The following is a 20,482-nucleotide window of genomic DNA, read 5'->3' as shown; positions in this document are numbered from 1 at the left end:
TAACCCGCATTTATTCAACAAAAGCAATGTCGCAATTTTTTTTTATTGCAACATGTGTAATAGACACGGCAGATATAGGAGACATTTTCCAAAGATCAACATTTTTATTTTTTTCGACAGGGTAGGATTTTTCTTTTGTTTAACTTTTTTTATTACGAGAAATTATGGTCGAAATTGTGTTTTTCAAATAAATTATGATTGCTGAATACTTTTGAAGGTATGTGGGGAATGTAATCAATCAAATGTATTTATAAAGCCCTTTTTACAGCAGCCGATTTCACAAAGTGCTATACAGAAACTCATGCTAAAACCCCAAACAGCAAGCAATGCAGATGTAGAAGCACGGTGGCTAGGAAAAACTCCATAGAAAGGCAGGAACCTAGGAAGAAACCTAGAGAGGAACCAGGCTCTGAGGGGTGGCTAGTCCTCTTCTGGCTGTGCCGGGTTGAGATTATAACAGTATATGGCCAATATGTTCAAACGTTCATAGATGACCAGCAGGGTCAAATAAGAATAATAATAATAATAATAATCACAGTGGTTGTAGAGGGTGCAACAGGTCAGCACCTCAGGAGTAAATGTCAGCCGAGCATTCAGAGAGAGTCAAAACAGCAGGTCTGGGACAAGGTAGCACGTCCGGTGAACAGGTCAGGGTTCCATAGCCGTAGGCAGAACAATTGAAACTGGAGCAGCAGCATGACCAGGTGGACTGAGGACAGCAAAGAGACATTAGGCCAGGTAGTCCTGAGGCAAGGTCCCAGGGCTCAGGTCCTCCGGGAGGGGAGGGAGAGGGAGAGAATTAGAGTGAGCCTACTTAAATTCACACAGGATAAGACAGGAGAAAAACTCCAGATATAACAGACTGACCTTAGCCCCGTGACAGATAAACTATTGCAGCATAAATATTGGAGGCTGAGATAGGAGGGGTCGGGAGACACTGTGGCCCCGTCTGACAATACCCCCGAACAAGGCCAACCAGGCAAGCTATAACTCCACCCACTTTGCCAAAGCACAGCCACCACACCACTAGAGGGATATCTTCAAACCACCAACTTACTACCCTGAGATAAGGCTGAGTATAGCCCACAAAGATCTCCCCCACGGCACAAACCCGAGACGGGCCCCAGCCCGGACAGGAAGATCACGTCAGTGATTCAACCCACTCAAGAGACGCACCCCTCCTAGGGACGTCATGGAAGAGCACCAGTAAACTAGTGACTAATCCCCCGTAATAGGGTTTGAGGCATCACGTAACTATAAACTCCACAATAATGTTTCTTTGCAGGACAAGGATTGTTCTGAATTGGTTGACCTTAAAATGAATGAATAATCACATTAAATAAATAATAATCTTCAGAAATGAATTTGTCAAAGCAACAAAATAACAAAGGCTTTACAATAATGAAAACTTGGGGAAATGTTGGGGTTATGTGGGTTAAAATCTTCCTGGAAGTTACAGAGGGATGCATGGACGGACATGTCAAAATAGTTTATTGAATTCTCTATGTGGTCTATATTAAAACGCACTTCATTGAATATAACAGGCTATTCATTCAATATTGTTGCACAATTTCTACTTAAAATGTCAAAGGGACACAAAAGGTACTCATTTCGTGGAACGACCCTGATACCAAGCGGTCTCAGTTATCAGCCATAACATTATTTCTCTGATTTGTTAAGTGGCAAAGGAAAAACTATGGAGTTGGATTATTATGCATTATTTCATTACTATACAAATCATAAAAAATACATTTGCTGTGAATGAAAATAAAAACAGTTATTTCCCCAAAGTTAATTGTGTTGCTTCTCAACATGGAGAGAAATTTCAAAGCAAGATTTAAAAGCGCTGATATGTATCCTTTTTATATATATATTTTTATTTAACTAGGCAAGTCAGTTAAGAACAAATTCTTATTTTCAATGACGGCCTAGGAACAGTGGTTTAACTGCCTTGTTCAGGGGCAGAACAGCAGATTTTTACCTTGTCAGCTCAGGGATTCAATTTTGAACCTTTCGGTTACTAGTCCAATGCTCTAACCACTAGGCTACCTGTCACCCCAACATACAACTAACATACTTAATGCACTATCATATTGTAGTTCAAAGTATTTATGATGATTTAATGCAGTGACATGATTGTCTTTCCAAAAAATAATTTATAATTGTCTCATTTGTGTTAGAACCTGACTGTGGGTTGGCGAAACCAACAATTGTTCTATCCTCTTCACTACTTTGAAGCTTCGCAGTAATACCTGCATAGGTAAAGCACTGAGCCCAGACGTCATTTTAGTCACCACAGCAACCTAGCTGGCTCTTTGAAATCCCTACAAAAATATAATTTTTATCGCTCCTAGTACTCCAAGTGTTCTTTGACGGAAAAGGCATTATATCATGTACTAATACTTCACAATTCAAAACATGCACTCACCTCATTATAAAAAGTTAGTCACCTAAAGATTCTGCTTGCATATTTATTCTGTTTATTATTTTCAACTGTATGACTGATTGCTAAGATTAATGTTAATGAGAGTCAGTTGGGATATGAGTACATTGACTGCAGGTTCTGATTAAAAGGTGTATTATCTATAGAAGCAGAATATTTACAAAAGTTCCTGTGACATTTCAGTTTGTTTGTTGAACTACTCTCCTTAGGGGCTCCCGAGCGGCTCAGCGGTCTAAGGCACTGCATCTCAGTGCTAGAGGCGTCACTACAGACAACCCGGCCGTGATTGGGAGTCCCATAGGGCGGCGCACAATTGTCCCAGCGTCGTCTGGGTTTGGCTAGTGTAGGCAGTCATTGTAAATAAGAATTTGTTCTTAACTGACTTGCCTAGTTAAATAAAGGTAAAATAAATTCAATTCATTAATTGGTCACAAGGGGAATCAGCTGCAATTTATGGCCCACTTGTATAGTATGTTCAAAAGAGTTGAAAAACAAAAAAGCTTATCAACAATGTAATAGAACAAAGCAAATTACATATATACACTGCTCAAAAAAATAAAGGGAACACTTAAACAACACAATGTAACTCCAAGTCAATCACACTTCTGTGAAATCAAACTGTCCACTTAGGAAGCAACACTGATTGACAATAAATTTCCACATGCTGTGTGGCAAATGGAATAGACAAAAAGGTGGATATTATAGGCATTTAGCAAGGACACCCCCAAAAAAGGAAGTGATTCTGCAGGGTGGTGACCACAGGACAACTTCTCAGTTCCTATGCTTCCTGGCTGATGTTTTGGTCACTTTTGAATGCTGGCGGTGCTCTCACTCTAGTGGTAGCATGAGACGGAGTCTAAACCACACCAATTGGCTCAGGTAGTGCAGTTCATTCCAGGATGGCACAACAATGCGAGCTGTGGCAAAAAGGTTTGCTGTGTCTGTCAGCGTAGTGTCCAGGCCATGGAGGCAGCTACCAGGAGACAGGCCAGTACATCAGGAGACGTGGAGGAGCGCCGTAGGAGGGCACACAACCCAGCAGCAGGACCGCTACCTCCGCCTTTGTGCAAGGAGGTGCGACTTGCCAGAAGCCCTGCAAAATGACCTCTAGCAGGCCACAAATGTGCACTATGTGTCTGCTCAAAACGGTCAGAAACAACTCCATGAGGGTGGTTATGAGGGACCGACGTCACAGGTGGGAGGGTTGTGCTCACAGCCCAGCACCGTGCAGGACAGTTTTGGCATTTGCCAGAGAACACCAAGATTGGCAAATTCGCCACTGGCGCCCTGTGCTCTTCACAGATGAAAGCAGGTTCACACTGAGCACATGAGCACATGTGACAGACTGACAGAGTATGGAGACCCGCCTGGAGAATGTTCTGCTGCCTGCAAATCCTCCAGCATGACCGGTGTCGGCGGTGGGTCAGTCATTGGTGTGGGGTTGGCCATTTCTTTTGGGCCGCACAGCCCTCCATGTGCTCGCCAGAGGTAGCCTGACTGCCATTAGGTACCGAGATGAGATCCTCAGACCCCTTGTGAGACCATAGGTCTGACACATGCACATTTGTGGCCGCTGGAGGTCATTTTGCAGGGCTCTGGCAGTGGCACCTCCTTGACACAAAGGCGGAGGTAGCGGCCTCCTGCTGCTGGGTTGTTTGCCCTCCTACGGGCCTCCTCCACGTCTCCTGAGTACTGGCCTGTCTCCTGTGGTACGCCCTCCATGCACTGGACACTACGCTGACAGACACAGCAAACCTTTTTGCCAACAGCTCGCATTGATGTGCCATCCTGGATGAACTGCACTACCTGAGCCACTTGTGTGGAGTTGAGACCTCCGTCTCATGCTACCACTAGAGTGAGAGCACCGCCAGCATTACAAAATGGACCAAAACATCAGCCAGGAAGCATAGAACTGAGAAGTGGTCTGTGGTCACCACCTGCAGAATCACTCCTTTTTGGGGTGTCTTGCTAATTGCCTATAATTTCCACCTTGTTCTATTCCATTTGCCACAACAGCATGAGAAATTAATTGTCAATCAGTGTTGCTTCCTAAGTGGACAGTTGATTTCATAGAAGTGTGATTGACTTGGAGTTACAGTTGTGTTGTTTAAGTGTCCTTTATTTTTGTGAGCAGTGTAGTTTTAAGGATATGCTCAGTGCTCAAAGCATTGGCCTACTATTCTGTGGATTAATGACACAGATGTACAGGTAACTGCAAAATAGAGGAAACATCAAACATAAGTGTTCTTAATAGGGCATTTTGGGCAGCCAGAACAGCTTTAATGCGCCTGGCATAGATTCACAAGTGTCTGGAACTCTATTGGTCACTCACTCTATTGGAGAGATGCAACACCATTCTTCCAAGAGACAATTCATGTGGTGTTTTGTTGATGGTGGTTAAAAAAACGCTGTTGTCTCATGCAACCGCTTCCAGAATCTCAATAAGTGTTCAATTGGAATGAATCTGATGACTGGGAACACACATCACCACACACACACAACACACACACAACACACACACACGGACAGGCACACACCACAGCACACACACTACACCCACACCACACACACACACACACCACACACACACACACACACACACACACACACACACACACCCTTTCAACCCCCTATGGTCCTTTGAGACCCCTCTTTTAAACTCACTGAGATCTCTTCTTCTAGACATGGTAGCCAAAATAATGAGCAACTGGGCATTTTTATACATGAACCTAAGCATGATGGGACGTTAATTTCTTAATTAACTCAGGAACCACACCTGTGTGCAAGCACTTGCTTTCAATATACAAAACATTACCAAAAGTATGTGGACACCTCCTTGTCGAACATCTCATTCCAAAATCATGGGCATTAACATGGAGTTGGTCCCCTCTTTGCTGCTCTTGGCATCCGCCAAACCCATCCGCTAGATGGTGAAGTGTGATTCATCACTCCAAAGAAAGCGTTTCCACTGCTCCAGAGTTCAATGACGGCGAGCTTTACACCACTCCAGCCGACGCATGGCATTGTGCATGGTGATCTTAGGCTTGTGTGCGGCTGCTCGGCCATGGAAACTAATTTCATGAAGCTCCCAACGAACAGTTCTTGTGCTGACGTTGCTTCCAAAGGCAGTTTGGAACTCAAAAGTGAGTGTTGCAACCGAGGACAGATGATTTTTACTCGCTATGTGCTTCAGCACTTGTCAGTCCCGTTCTGTGAGCTTGTGTGGCCTACCACTTCACGGCTGGGCCGTTGTTGCTCTTAGACGTTTCCACTTCACAATTGCAGCACTTACAGTTAACCGGGGAAGCTCTAGCAGGGCAGAAATTTGACAAACTGACTTATTGGAAAGGTGGCATCGTACGACAGTGCCATGTTGAAAGTTACTGAGCTTCTCAATAAGGCCATTCTACTGCTAATGTTTGTCTATGGAGATTGCATGGTTGTGTGCTCGATTTTATACACCTGTCAGCAACACGTGTGGCTGTAAAGTGGTTGTTCCACTGGATATCATAAGGTGAATGCACCAACTTGTAAGTCGCTCTGGATAAGAGCGTCTGCTAAATGACTTAAATGTAAATGTAAATGAAATAGCCAAATCCACTCATTTAAAGGGGTGTCCACATACTTTTGTATATATAGTGTACTTTGTATCCCTCATTCCTTATTTTGGCAATAGCTGTATATGTTCTTGAATTAAAACAAAACTGTACTTTCCCTTTCATAGGCAAAGCACTTATTTGATGTAAATATTTGCATGACGTGTATAGGTTTTGAATATCTGAGCTGAAAATATGAATATTATGTGAGGTTACAAATCTAACCAACACATCTCTCCACTGTCAGCACATCAGTTTCTTTATACATGAAATGCCACAATCAAGTCACTGCTTTGCTGTCAATCACACAAACCCTGACTTCACCATGGTGCCCCATTAGATCATCACAGGAGAGGAAGAAACCTTGTCACTCACATCCGACAGACACGTAAATGACTCCTACAGTAAGTATTTCCAGAAGTCCCAATGCACTCTCTATAACCCTTAACTGTCACAGCAGCACTCCATCCCAGTACAGTAGCGAACATGTCTCTATTACCAAGATTGAGTTAGTCATACAGGTACAGCATCGGGTCACGGAAGAGCAGTTCTCACATAATGATTTGCTGTTAATATTAGATTTCATCCCCCATGGGATTGTCACGCTGGAGCTCTTCAAGAAAATTATCTGCCAACTCTCTGACAGCAGGGCTATGAGCTATTTTTATTTATAACACAATGGCATGCTTTTAAAGCGATAATTATTCTGACGATGATGTTCAGTCTTTTAAATGAACTCTTTGAGAGAGTCTCTTTTAATTCTCTTTTTTTTAAGTCTCTTTTAATTGCGACTGGCATTATTATTGTCATTGCTGCATGTAGCTCTTTTTACAGAGAAGCTAGACTGATCTGTTGTGTTCATACACTGTGTTGAACATGCATGAATGCAAAAACATACTCTATGTGGACTATTCAGCCAAAACAGGAAAATAACGTTGCTCTCCTCAAAAATAACGGGAAAAAATAAAACAATTGTTTGGCAAGATGTTGGGCTTGTACCTTATTCAAGCAGTGCCCTTTTTAACTTTTGCCTGAATGTTGATATTTTTTTTAAAGTGAAGCTCAGATGCTTTAAATGCATGAAAATCTGATTTTGACATGACTTCAAAAGAGAAGCAGAAGGAAGAGGTGGCCCCTTTGCCAAGAGAGAGAGGAGCTAACAGATGGGTTTTACATAAACAGCACAAACATCAAGAACACTGAGCTAAAGAGCTTGGCAGTCTCAGCTGATGAAACAGACCAGGGAGGAATCGAGATGCTTTAATGAGCTTCTCTGTCCTGTGATGCACATACGGAATGTGCAAAGACAAATGGTTAGCTCTTAAAGAGGCAGTTACCGTTATGGTTAGGGTGGCCTTGATTGCCTAAGAACCAACTGGTGAGGCAAACACCTTTCCCACTGGGCACAGACGTCAATTCAACGTCTATTCCACATTGGTTCAAAGTCATTTCATTGAAATGACATGGAAACAATGTTGATTCAACCAGTGCGTGCCCAGTGTTTTGTTGACAGTAAAGACCCATTAATACGATTTTGAGCAGAGGGATAAGGTAATATTCTACAAGATGTTTACATTTGGATGAAGAAGTTAATTAGTAATTTGGACAAATCATTTTTTTGTGTTAGTTACATTTTAAGGATCGTATTGATTTCCAGAGTATGTACTTGTCAAGAGACGGGAACCTTTACATGTGAGTCAATCATCCAACAGATGGCGCCAGTTGCATATGGATGCTAAGAAACCGTACATGAGACCTACACTAAACCCCAGTGGTTAGAGTAATACTCTCTGTAAGATACACACTGTTTGAGGGTCTAATAAAATAATGAATTACAAGCTCATCACATCCTAATCACAACAACATGGAGGTAATGTAATGTCTTCTCTGACAACCCTGAAAATGTAACACAGCTCTTTCGCTGTCCATGGTGCTGAATTACAGGATCCATGTTGAAGTTGTGTTCTCTATGTAGCCCCTCTTCTCTCTATAGGGGATTGAGACAGATTTCCTCTCTGACAGTTACTTAAAAGACATAGGCTATCTGAGGTCAATCTCTTTGAAGAGTAAGTGTAGCTAGCATGCTCAATATTGCAGGTACTATTCAATAATTCAGTTTATGTGCTCCTAATGGAAGGGTCGGTTGGTGGAGGAAAGAGATGGCAGCAGCCTGTTAGGCACCAGAGAGACATGATGTGTGTCCCAAATGGCACCCTATTCCCTATAGTGTGCTACTTTTGACAAGGGCCCATACTGAACTATATAAGGAATAGGGTGCCATTTTGATAGAGCCATGACAGTCATTTCTCTCAGGGTTCACAGACTGATTATTTACAGCTCATCCTATTACACCCAGCCAGTACTACCAGGGGGAAGTTATAGTGATGTAATTGGATTCCATGTGTCACAGTATTGCTTCAGTCCCTCTCCTTGCCCCAACCAGGGACCCTCTGAACACATCGACAACAATCACCCATGAAGCATCGTTACCTATCGCTCCACAGAAGCCGTGGTACTTGCAGAACTACTTCAAGGTCTCAGAGCGAATGACGCCACAGATTGAAACGCTACTAGCACGCACCGCTAACTAGCTAGCTATTTCACACTGGTTACACTCACCCCCTTTGACCTCCTCCTTCTCCGCAGCAACCGGGCAGAGCCCAACTGAGTGATCCGGGTCCACAGCAGCAATGCTATTGCTTCCATCCCTCTCCTTGCCCCAACTTGAGCTCGACCCATAGACCTTCTAAACACATCAACAACTGCCTCCTACAATGCATTTCTCATATTGTAGGTAACGATGCTTCATGGTAGGCAGTTGTTGATGTGATCAGAGGGTCCCTGTTTCGAGCATAGGTTTGGGAAAGGAGACGGACGGAAGCAAGACTGTTACACATAAGACCCCACTTAATGAAATTACCTATTTATTGTTATCGTTAAATCTGGCCAGGGACAATATCTGCTTCGAGAAACTTTAATTACTTTAGAAATCAGGGCTTGTATCTGTTTTTTTATGTATCGATGTTTTCTTTGAAATATAATATATAAGAATATCTAACTGTGGAATGAATTGAGCTATAATATATACTAGGTAAATAGAGATTGAATTTAGAAACACTTGTTGTAAAGCTTGCTTTTGGAAAACGCACATAAATATGACATAATTACATGTTTTATTTTCTGGAATATCACTAATGAGGGGCTAGTTTACTGCTGTCGCAGCATACACTTTTACATATGATCCATTGTCCCGGTTGTCCCTTGAGTGTAAAAAGCTTCCCGTTTCGTAGCCCACTGTTCTGTCTGTCTCATTATACTGTTTCACTGCTGCTGTAGGACACTGAAGGACACCACCACCGCCACCATTTCAATTCAAGTCTTGTATATTCCCTGGAAACCAATCAAGAAAAGACCAGAATAATAATCCCCATCCGCTGCCATGATTCATTTTAATTTTGTTCCACATTTTTCTCTCTGGCTTTTGAGTCACTGGTGAAAGAGGAGCTCCGGCATAAAATCAATGTTCCATTAAAATGTAATGATCAAGAATGGCTTAATAGCGCTCGAACAGATGGCTCTGCTTTTAATATGACCCTATGTTTTAGTAACTCTTACACAGAATATATCGCCACCACCTATATCGGGCCTATTTTATCTATCAGTTGATATGGGGACTAGGAAGAATAATTGTCATATTTCTGAGAATTTGATAGATATGGTTGTATCATTTCAGGCCAGTTGGCCTCTAGATTAGTGGCATAGAAACTATGTCTAACAACAGTGATTTGATGTGGATGCCACTGGACAAAAACTGGTCGAATCAACGTTTCCATGTCATTTAAACAAATCGATTCAATGTGTTGACGTTGAATCAACGTGGAAAACTGATTGAATTTGCAAATAGTAGCCAATGTATGAGAATTTCGTATTTTTTTCCACCCATTTTAAATCCAATAACATGGTGACATTTGACACACGTTGAATTCACTTTAGTTGACAACACAATCAAATGTAAATCAAAATTAGACGTTGAACTGACGTCTGTGTTCAGTGGGATCAGTCTGAAGTAATTAATTGAAAACAAGGAATCTGTTATATTGATAGTGTAGCATAATTCAAATGATGATTTTCTTAATTCCGCTCCAGTTGAATCAGTATCAGAGAGGATGCAGGATCCAGTATATTGTAACAACGTGTTATGTATGAAGTGAATAGGTTGTCTGATTGCTCAGAGGCCTTATCAAGTGAAATAAAAACGGACCTGTAGTTTACTTGTACTATTGTTTTTATTATAGTTATCACCATTATTAATTGTAGCAGAATCAAATAAACCAAAACACCCCACAGCAATCATGGCTTAAATTTATTCACACGTGGTTGAAAATATTAAAGACAGAAAAAGAGATGGAAAGAAAGATAGCGAGAAAAGAAAGTGGAAAATCTGAATCTATGTTTTGAGGACCATATGGAAGGTTTCAAGCAGACCACCATATGTTGAAGGCTTTTGTTATGGTAATAATTTTTGGCACTTTTCATCATCGCGCAGACAAGCTTGGCAAATAAATAAAAGGAAAAAAAGAAAAGAGAAAAAGAACATGGACCAATCTCCCAGTCAGAATACACAGAGTAGTGGAGTGTTGTTGGTAACCTATGATACAAGTCAGTATTTGACGTCAATCTATGTCTGAGGACGTCAGGAGATGAAGTGGAAACCGGCCACTAGGGGCAACAGTGAGTACAGTTACCTTCAAGTAGTTTTTAGTTTTGCTAGGGTGTTGTGGACGGGGATGGTAGATGGGCATTACCTTAGTGCCAAAGGTTGCATCTTCGATTCCAGCGATAAAAAAATATTTTTTTGATTTTGCTTTAAGCCTATCCCAGAGCTTAACCTCTACCTTAACCATTCGGAGTTAATGCCTAACGGTAATAATTCGGAGTTAATGCCTAAGCTTAAACCTAACCTTAAAAATGTGGAGTTAATGCCTAAACTTAACCTTAAACACGTTGAAATGTGATGTTTGGAACAGCTTCGAAATTTGATGTTTGAGAAACATGGATGAACGTCTAATTCCGACATGAGATTGTGAGAGCTTGTTGCAGCTATGATGGATTTTAATTAAGACTTTCCCAGATTCACATTCCCATCCACACTGCAGTTGATAACTGTATTTGTCTTTTTTACAAAAGACAACATAAACAAAGAGAGCAAACAAGTAAATGTCCACATGCATTGTCATTATTATTGCTGGGATATATATACAATACCAGTAAAAAGTTTGGACACACCTACTCATTCAAGGGTTTTTCTTTATTTATACTATTTTTGTACATTGTAGAACAATAGTGAAGACATCAAAACTATGAAATAACATATATGGAATCATGTAGTACCCAAAAATGTGTTGAGTCCAAATTTTAGATTTTTGGTTCCAACCTCCGTGTCTTTGTGAGACGCAGAGTAGGTGAAGAAATTATTTCTGCATGTGTGGTTCCCACCGTGAAGCATGGAGGAGGAGGTGTGGTGGTGTGGGGGTGCTTGGCTGGTGACACCGTCTGAGATTTATTTATAATTCAAGGCATACTTAACTAGCATGACTACCACAGCATTCTGCAGCAATACGCCATCTCATCTGGTTTGCGCTTAGTCCCACTATCATTTATTTTTCAACAGGACAATGACCCAACATACCTCCAGGCTGTGTAAGGGCTATTTGACCGAGAAGTAGAGTGATGGAGTGCTGCATCAGATGACCTGGCCTCCACAATCAGGGAAAGGAAAAGCAGCCAACAAGTGCTCAGCATATGTGGGAACTCCTTCAAGACTGTTGGAAAAGCATTCCAGGTGAAGCTGGTTGAGAGAATGCCAAGTGTGTGCAAAGCTGTCATCAAGGCAAAGGGTGGCTACTTTGAAGAATCTGAAATATAAAATACATTTTGATTTGTTTAACACTTTTTTGGTTACTACATGGTTCCATATGTGTTATTTCATAGTTTTGATGTCTTCACTATTATTCTTCAATGTAGAAAATAGTAAAAAATAAAGAAAACCCTTGAATGAGTAGGTGTGTCTGGTACTGTGTATATATATATATACAAATATGTTTACAAAATTGTCAAAGAGGAACAATGTTTTCCTTTCTCAAACTCTGAAAAAAATGTTTCAAAACAAATTAGGGCTTACTTTTCTGCATTTAGGGTTTCTATTCATTTTTGGGACAATATAAATTAGATTTGACAACCAAAACAAGATCTGTATTGGAAATACAGTGCAGTTTCATTGTGATATTGCTCAGAACAAACATGGATCCCCCTATCAAGTAGCAGAATGAGCTTCAAAATAATTTTGAGCTTCAGTAACCAGAAAAACAACAATTTCCTTTTTAACTCAAAATACTCTACAAATGAAGTACCTGTAAACACATATTCCACAAGTTGCTGTGGAAACAGGTGGTTTTTCCACAACACGTACAGTATGGTCACCAAGCCTATCATGAGACAAAACTACATCTTTAGGATGAAAACCAAAGGTTAATATAGAGGTCAGGGTCATTATATGAGTTGAGTGGTAGTGGTGAAATAGAGGGAAGGATGAAACGATAAGAGAGAGACTCAGTTTATCCCCTGCAGGTTTTTAAAGGAGAACTCACCATTACTGTGACTGTGTCATCCATTTAGAATATGCAAATAGCTGACAGTGCATTTGCCTGCTGGTGCTCGACCTTCCCCTTGGAGGTCACTCACCAACTCAATTACTCTCCCTATCTGCAGTCTGTCTGCAAACACCTGTTATCCTCCCACACGACACAGTCCTCTACCAATCCCAGACTAGCACATCTCACACATCACTAAACCACACGTCTCATGAAAACCAGTTAGAGGGGGAGAGGGGATATGATGTGAGGTGGGAGGGGATGGAGTGTATTATTATCTTATTACAATAACTGAGTCTTTGTCATTAAGAGATTTAGGTGGCTATCAGACATGAACAGACATGAAGAAAGGAATTTGTATAAAACCTTCATTGTCAATTGATGGATGAACATCCATTTTGTTGTTACATTAATCATAATGATACATTTTACATTTATATAATTATCTTGCTTCTAGTCACCGCTAATCCCAAAAAGAAACATATGGATTCAACATAGAGTGATCTGCCAAACAGCTTAATTTTGGAAGCGCCCGTGATTGTGAAAAATGCCTATCATAATAAATGTGCTAAACTCTGTATCACCCTGATGCCTTACACCATTATTTTCAGCCTTCCAACCAAGTGACAATTTTGGGAAGTGCTGTTTTTATTTTCTAGTGTTGTACTTTAAATGTCTAGTAAACATCTAAGGTATTTTCAAGGCATATTGACGTTGCACTGCTAGACCAGGCTACAGAAACCTATCCAGTCTTCATCATAAGGAGTAAAGCAACTGTTTTACAGCCAATCTCTCGATTACTGACTTTTCCCTTTTCCAGGGCATTAGTGGCGTGCAGCAATGCTCTGGCATGGTAATCTTGAGAGCAATTGGGGTCGACACTGTTTTATAATTACTGCATTGCTATTATTATCGCCTGGCTAATCCACCTGGGAAAAAAAGCCTTCCCATTGCCATTATCTCCTCTGGCATGATAATTGGGGCTCCTCAGTCCTCCTTCCAACTAACTCAACCTGTCAGGATTCTGGAATACAGCTCTGTGAGTTGTGGAAGACAAGCCAGCTGGTAGAATAGAATGTGTCTCAGAATAACCTGATTCCCCCTATCCTATTCAGAGGGTTGAATAAGGAAGACTTTGATGTTATATATGTGGAAAATGTTAAATTTCATGGGATTTCTTATAAAACACAATAGTAATGTTTGCTACAGTTTTGCATGACATGATTAAGGGTCAATCTTCGGCCAATACACGGAGGGAGGCAGTTGAGTGTACTCTATTTCAGGTAACAACAAGATGGAGGATATCTTAACACGTCTTGTTCATCTGTTTCATTTTATTGCCCTAAATTGACTGCAAACAGGACAGCTTTGATTATTATTAATATACATGTCAATTGCCGTACCAGTGAAGTTATTATTGCCGTGAAACAAATATAATCTGCATTCATCATTTGTTTGAAGTTACCGCTGATACTAGACATTGTTCCTCTTTAAAAAAACAAAGTCCAATGGACTCTCTACAGTTTCATGCATATAAACATTTTCTTTAAAGATCAGCAGCATCTTACAAGGTCAATGGAAAGTCAGGTTTCAACACGTGAATAGACAAATATTGTGATGGCATAAATAAATAGATGAATAAATTAACAATCATGTAAATGAATAAATAAAACACATAGATAAATTGACAAATAAATAAATAGTCACATAAATAGAGAAATACATTATGTACAAGGTAGTAGGATGATTTACATCTAATGGTAGAAAGAGCTTTCAGCAACATATAAATACAAAAACGATTCCTTTGTAACTGAGGGTGCATGTCATGAGATCATACCTTTTCCTTTTTGAGGTAATAGAAAAAGAGGGGTGCACGTCAGAGAGTGTATAATGAACATTGCTTATTACGTAAGACTGAGGGAAACACCACAGAGTGGCAAAGTTCATGCAAGCCACTGCGGTGGAGGAAGAACAGAGATGGTTTTCATTGCTATAGACAGGTCACTGCACAATGCACATGGCACTTATAACAACAGATCGGTAGATTTGGTTTGGCTCCCAGTGTTATTATTGTTCTAGTTACCAGTATGATGAAGAGCGTATACTTTGATTCCCACCGGAATCTTGTGATAACACAACCTGTTCAACAGGTTTCCATAACAACTCAGAACAACTGCTCTGATGGAACTGACAATGACCCCTGGTTCATGATTCTAATTGTTCTCAGCTGATGTAGTTTGCCTTTAGGTTTTGTTCAATAGGTTGGCTGGAAGCTTTTGGAATACCCACAGTTACAAAGATGCTTTGCTTTTAAAAAATCAAGGAAGAATTGGCACAAAAAATAAACAACAAATTCAGTCGGACAATAGAAAAATAACACCTATTGAATTAAAAACATATGTGTGACAAAAAGGGTATGTTTTTAACTTTTAAATGATCTCCCATTTTTTGAAAATACTGTCATAATTCACATTTTCATAAAAAGTTCATGTTGGCAGTTGCAAAAGAATTCAATTCTTAGCAAATAAAAAGCAGCATAAAAATACAAGAGGTCATTTTTGTCTCTAAAAAACAAAAGAACACTGTTACTGTCCTTTTTTTATGTTTTTTTTTTCCTGTACTATTTTCTATAAAATATCAGGAATCTAAATATTATTACTATTGATATCAATATCATTATAGTCATTGATAAAAATTCACATGCCAGGCCTCATATATAATTGTGTGTGTGTGCGTATGTGGGTGTGTGTTTGTGTGTGTGTATGCTTGTGTTTGTGTGTGAGCTAAAAACAAGTCTTTATTTGGGGGATGGGTGTTTTGATTGTATGTATCTGTGGACGATTAGCTACTGTGCAGGGGGGGGGGGGAATCCAGCATCTTTTGAAATTGTCTTTGCCATAATCATAACAGTTTTCTTCACGTAATCTCAGTGAAAATATTGCTTTCTAAAAAAAGGAAGAAAAAGGCATGGAGGGCAAAGTGAAGGGGGTTATTGGTTGTAGAACCTACAATATAGGATTCCAAATTCTGCTTCCGTCCTTCTGGTTCCGGCAACTAGTTCTCAGAGCAGGACTCGTCATCATCTTCGTCCCCGGAACCCTTGAAGCAGGCTGATTCATAGTGCTTGTTCAGGTAGGACTTGAGGGCGAAGGTCTTATTGCAGCGCTTGCATCGGTAGTGCTTGAAGGCAGAGTGGGTTTGCATGTGGGCGCGGAGGTTTGAGCGGTCAGCAAAGGCTTTGCCGCAGTGGGCGCAGGCGAACGGTTTCTCCCCGGTGTGCGAGCGCATGTGGCCCTGCAGGAGCCAGGGCCGGCTGAAYGCCTTGRTGCACACYTCYCACTTGTGCTTMAGGTRYTGGGTGAGGATGTGCATGGCCAGRGCCGGCATGGACACATACACTTTYTCGCAGGTGGGACACTMGCGRGCCATCTTGCTATCCAGGCTACGGTGCGTCTGCTTGTGCCTGCTGAGGTTGGARGAYGTGGCGTACGTCTTGCCGCACTCYTTGCAYGWGTGYCGGGCRGTSCCGGRGGCCCCTGCCTCKCTCTCCTCRGTGGCATCYGCATTGGAKGRYKCAGAACMACCTCCCTTACGGCCYTCKCCGTCTCCCTTCCGCCGCGAGCGCCCGTCGGAGATGAAGAAGGCATCCATGGTYTAYCCCTCGGTRYGGGCCTCCGCCTCGCCYCTGTAGAAMCCGCTGGCCGTCATGCCGGACTGGGGGCTGTCYGGGTGCTCCAGGTCAGGGTCACAGTACTCCTCACCCCTGCTGCTCACCTGGGTGTACAGAGGGTCAGAGACGGGCGACGCCATCTTGAGCTCCATCTTCGTCTCCCCCTGATATACAGATGGTGTGATGTAATCCTGGATGTAGCCTGGAGAAAACACACAATAATAGTTACATTAAGGCAAAACACACACACACCCAGAGACAGTGACAGTGACAGTTAGTCTACAGTAGGCTGAGTGGATAAGTGCATTGTGACTTGATTATATGGTTATCATGGATGGTTGCATCTTGTAAATTATTAAACAATAGAATACACACGTAGAAAACAAATTTCTCCCCAAATCACACAGCATTTACCACAGGACTGTGATGCTGCAGAACACTATTCACAGCATTCACCTTTATTACACAGTTACAGCACAGACGAGTGGTGGCTGCTAAATGCAGATAAGTGCTCATTAAAGACACCTATGAAAGAAGGCCCCTCTTATTACTTGAAGTGGTCTCATTGATTAGTCACCGTTTCTTTCTCCCAGTGACTTCCTCACTCCAAGGTACTGTTTGTCAATCATCTGTGACTGAAGGTCTATATCTTTGTTTTGTTTGCCCAATTAAGCCTGAACACGCTGGGCCCATCAGGCAGAACACACTGTCTATGGTCTGGGGTGACTGTCCAGGGGACTACAGTCTTTGGGGATGATATATCATCAGGAGAGGCCATTAAAACTGAAAAACATTCATTTATTTTATTCTAGAAAGCACTTGAATTGTTTTTGGAGCGCTTTATTCTTTCTAGTAGCTTGGATACCACCCTAAATATGAATTTCTCTCAAAAGAGTAGCACTTCCAGGATATTTCCAATTTGTCTCACTGGATTATTGACTGATGTTATATTACAGACAGGTCATTTTATTGTCTAGGCAATCTTTAATGTCTCCCTATATTGTGAGGCAGCCAAGTGGAGCTAAAAGGTTTCCTGGCATGCAGCTGTAAAGAGCTAAACAACACTGAATATTTACCAACATTAGCCCAGTACATCTACACACTTGTATGCATTTATCGAAACATGTTCCACTTTAACAGTTTACTAACATATAGGACAAACATATGATTCCAATTCTAATATGTGGTGTTAATCAGGAAAAAGAAGAAAAGGCAGATTCCTAAACACTGTGTGCAGCAAGTGGTGGAAAGTAACTATTGACTAGTTTTTAATGAAATTCAAAGTTTCTTGTTGATCAATAGGCCTTCATCGGTAAAATAGTACAGCTGTTGGAACACACTGCGTGTGGGGAAATAAGACAGAAATAATACAGGGCAAGGAGTAAAGTGACTGGAGAAGACTATACAACGATAGCCTACTGAACATGGTTCAGTGATGGAAAGGTTAAGCTGAAACGTGATACACAGGATTACCAGCAGAACAAAGTGGCTATAGTGTTAAGCTCGCTGAAGTGCCTTTAGGAATCAGGTCATTAGAAAATCAATTTTTAAGTGCTCTCTTAGAATGCTGTCTCCATTCCCAAGGGTTCCCACTCAGAGACCATTCCTTGTCAAACACATTACCATAATACTATAGGACTGGGACACTGGGATCTTATTGAAAGGCAAGGGTGCTATTTGGTCAAAAGCACAACCCCTTTGTTGACTAGCCTATATAGCTAACAACTCATGATATATCTTCCTCTCCTGATATAACTTCTAAAGGTAATGGTAATTCTTACTTCATAGGCTATTTCAAGTCTAATAGCACCCCCTTGTTTCTTTTTCTTTGAACATCTAAAATAAAACACTATCTCATTGAATATACAGTACCGTAAAGAGAGCACAGGAAAATAGCCAAACATATTGTATACAGCAACAGATTGTTATTGAAATATATGGACATCTTGTTTTTTATTCCCCTGATTAATTACACATGTGTAACAGGTTTTAATTACTTAAGGTCAGACAGAGAGTTCATTATTTGTGGCTGAACTAATGCTGTATTAACCTTTGCTGTATAGCGACTCATTCCTCTAATGCAAAGTGAGCATGTTATTAATGGACTCCCTCTCCCACCCTCCTTCTTTGTTGTTCGWCAGACACTTCAAGTCAAATGTCTCCACAATGGGGAAAGCGCTGACGCCAGGCATTTCAACAATGTTGTGATTTCTCTGGGATTTCATTGAAAAGACAAGAAGGGTTATTTTGTCTGCATACAATGGTAATCGTTGATACTAATGCAGTAATCCATAATATATATATTTTTTCCCCCCATCAAAATGCTTATTTCTTTCTCAACAGAAGAGGAGTAGTGTTATCAATGACAGAACAGTAGAGACTGAGACTAACAGCTTTATTAACGATTGAAATTTCAATTTCACCACATCATTTATTTAAAGAAGTAATGTTTTTTGCAATGAATCTGGTTCCATAACTTTATCGTAACCGTTTGCATTTGTGTTTATAAAATGTAAATAAAAATGAAGTTAATTTATCCTCATACTCTATCATAAAAATATATATATTTAGTGAAACTGATCATTCACTGCAGCCATAATTTGTTAAGAACAACTACACTGTTCAAACATGTGCTTTTGTTCTCAGTTGTTGCTGCTCCTAATCTAAAATCACTGGATAATAGTATTATGTGATGTGGTTGAATAACAAGTGAGCATTTTATGTTCACAGGTTGATCTGAACTGTAAAACTATCTGCTTATTGCCAAGACAAAATAACAAAGAGAGACAGACAGACATCTGGCATCCTAAATATGGCCACAAAATGGGAGCGAGCGTAAACCTGACTGACTGAAAGTGAAGGACGTCTCTCTCTAGCTCTGACTGGACTGGGGCTTAGCATGCTGCCTAGTCCTACTGTTGCCCACTGTGCAGCTATGGGCCCGTTCCTCTATGTTTACTGTATACACCTAGTCACGTGGCCCCACGTCAATGCTGCCCGAAGCATTTTTTACTCCTTTTTCTCCCCTCCTCGCTCCCCCTCTACCCCAGCTAACCCCCCTCCCCCGGCAGTACTGTACAATGCGTTGATATCTCTTGTGATGGCGATAGGCCTGCATGGATGAAACTCCACCCCTGCTAGTTTTCAAACGCCCGGAAGGAGGAGAAAGATGTAGCGGATGGATGGGGGTGGGGAGACTGTGCATGCATGCTCCGGTTGGGTGGGAAGGGAGGCGGGCAGAGGGGGGCAAGGACTGTGATGGAAACTCAAGGACAATAACAGCTAAGGACAAATGTATCATCCAGCACTTATCTTTCATTTTCATATATTTCACAGATCACACAAAGACTGGAGTGACAGCCTGCATGTTTCAGGCACACCGTAATTTGTGCACGCAATACAAATTCAGAGATACACGTCTACAGGCGAGAAGCACGTTTTGCTCCACCATTTGCATAAGCCGATCCTCTGCTGTGACCTGAATTGTGTCTTCCTCTCATCAGAGTCAAAAGACAAAAGTCTTGGAGCACGATGGGGGTGTGCTGGTGGTGCTGGAGAGGATTATTTGCGATACGGGAGCAAAATCTAATGGCTTTACGTAACATCTGTTATTAATTCCCAGACAACATGCAGACAACAGGCATGTCAAGGGCTGAAGAACCACTTACAAATACACAATCAAAAGATAATTCCAACTGTGTTTACTGTATAGATATCATGGGGCATTCTTATTCTGGAATCAACAACTAAACCAAAGAGAGCAGTGGTGCTACAGTAGCACACCCTAGACAACGGCAGGCAGGATGTGTGTGTGCTGTGTGCTGTGCTGTGCTGTGCTGTGCTGTGCTGTGCTGTGCTGTGCAGAGGCATGCAAACTCACCATTCTCACTGAGACGAACGCCCAAGCTGGTCACAGAGTCAGTGATGGAGCGTGTGAAAGGAGTGAACGAGTCGTCCAGGTGGTGATGGTGATTAGAGAAATCATCAAGCTTGATTTTCTTCACCAAAAACGAACGGGGCATGTTTCAAAGAATAAAAAACACACAGACCCGAGAATCACGCATGAGAAGAAAAGAGAAGACCCCCAAAGAAAGCAGCAAACAGGCAGAGCTGGAGCCGGCTG

General features: G+C 41.3%; 1 pseudogene; it reads right to left on the bottom strand.

Annotated features, from left to right (window-relative positions):
- Positions 1-10,384: 10,384 nt before the first annotated feature.
- LOC111977088 (transcriptional repressor scratch 1-like) overlaps positions 10,385-20,482 on the bottom strand; it is a 16,099-nt pseudogene continuing 6,001 nt past the window's right edge.

This window comes from Salvelinus sp. IW2-2015, linkage group LG17, assembly GCF_002910315.2.
Source record: "Salvelinus sp. IW2-2015 linkage group LG17, ASM291031v2, whole genome shotgun sequence".
In the NCBI taxonomy this organism is placed as follows: domain Eukaryota; kingdom Metazoa; phylum Chordata; class Actinopteri; order Salmoniformes; family Salmonidae; genus Salvelinus; species Salvelinus sp. IW2-2015.
Note: the sequence above shows the minus strand (reverse complement) of the source record. Positions and strands in the feature narration are given on the sequence as shown.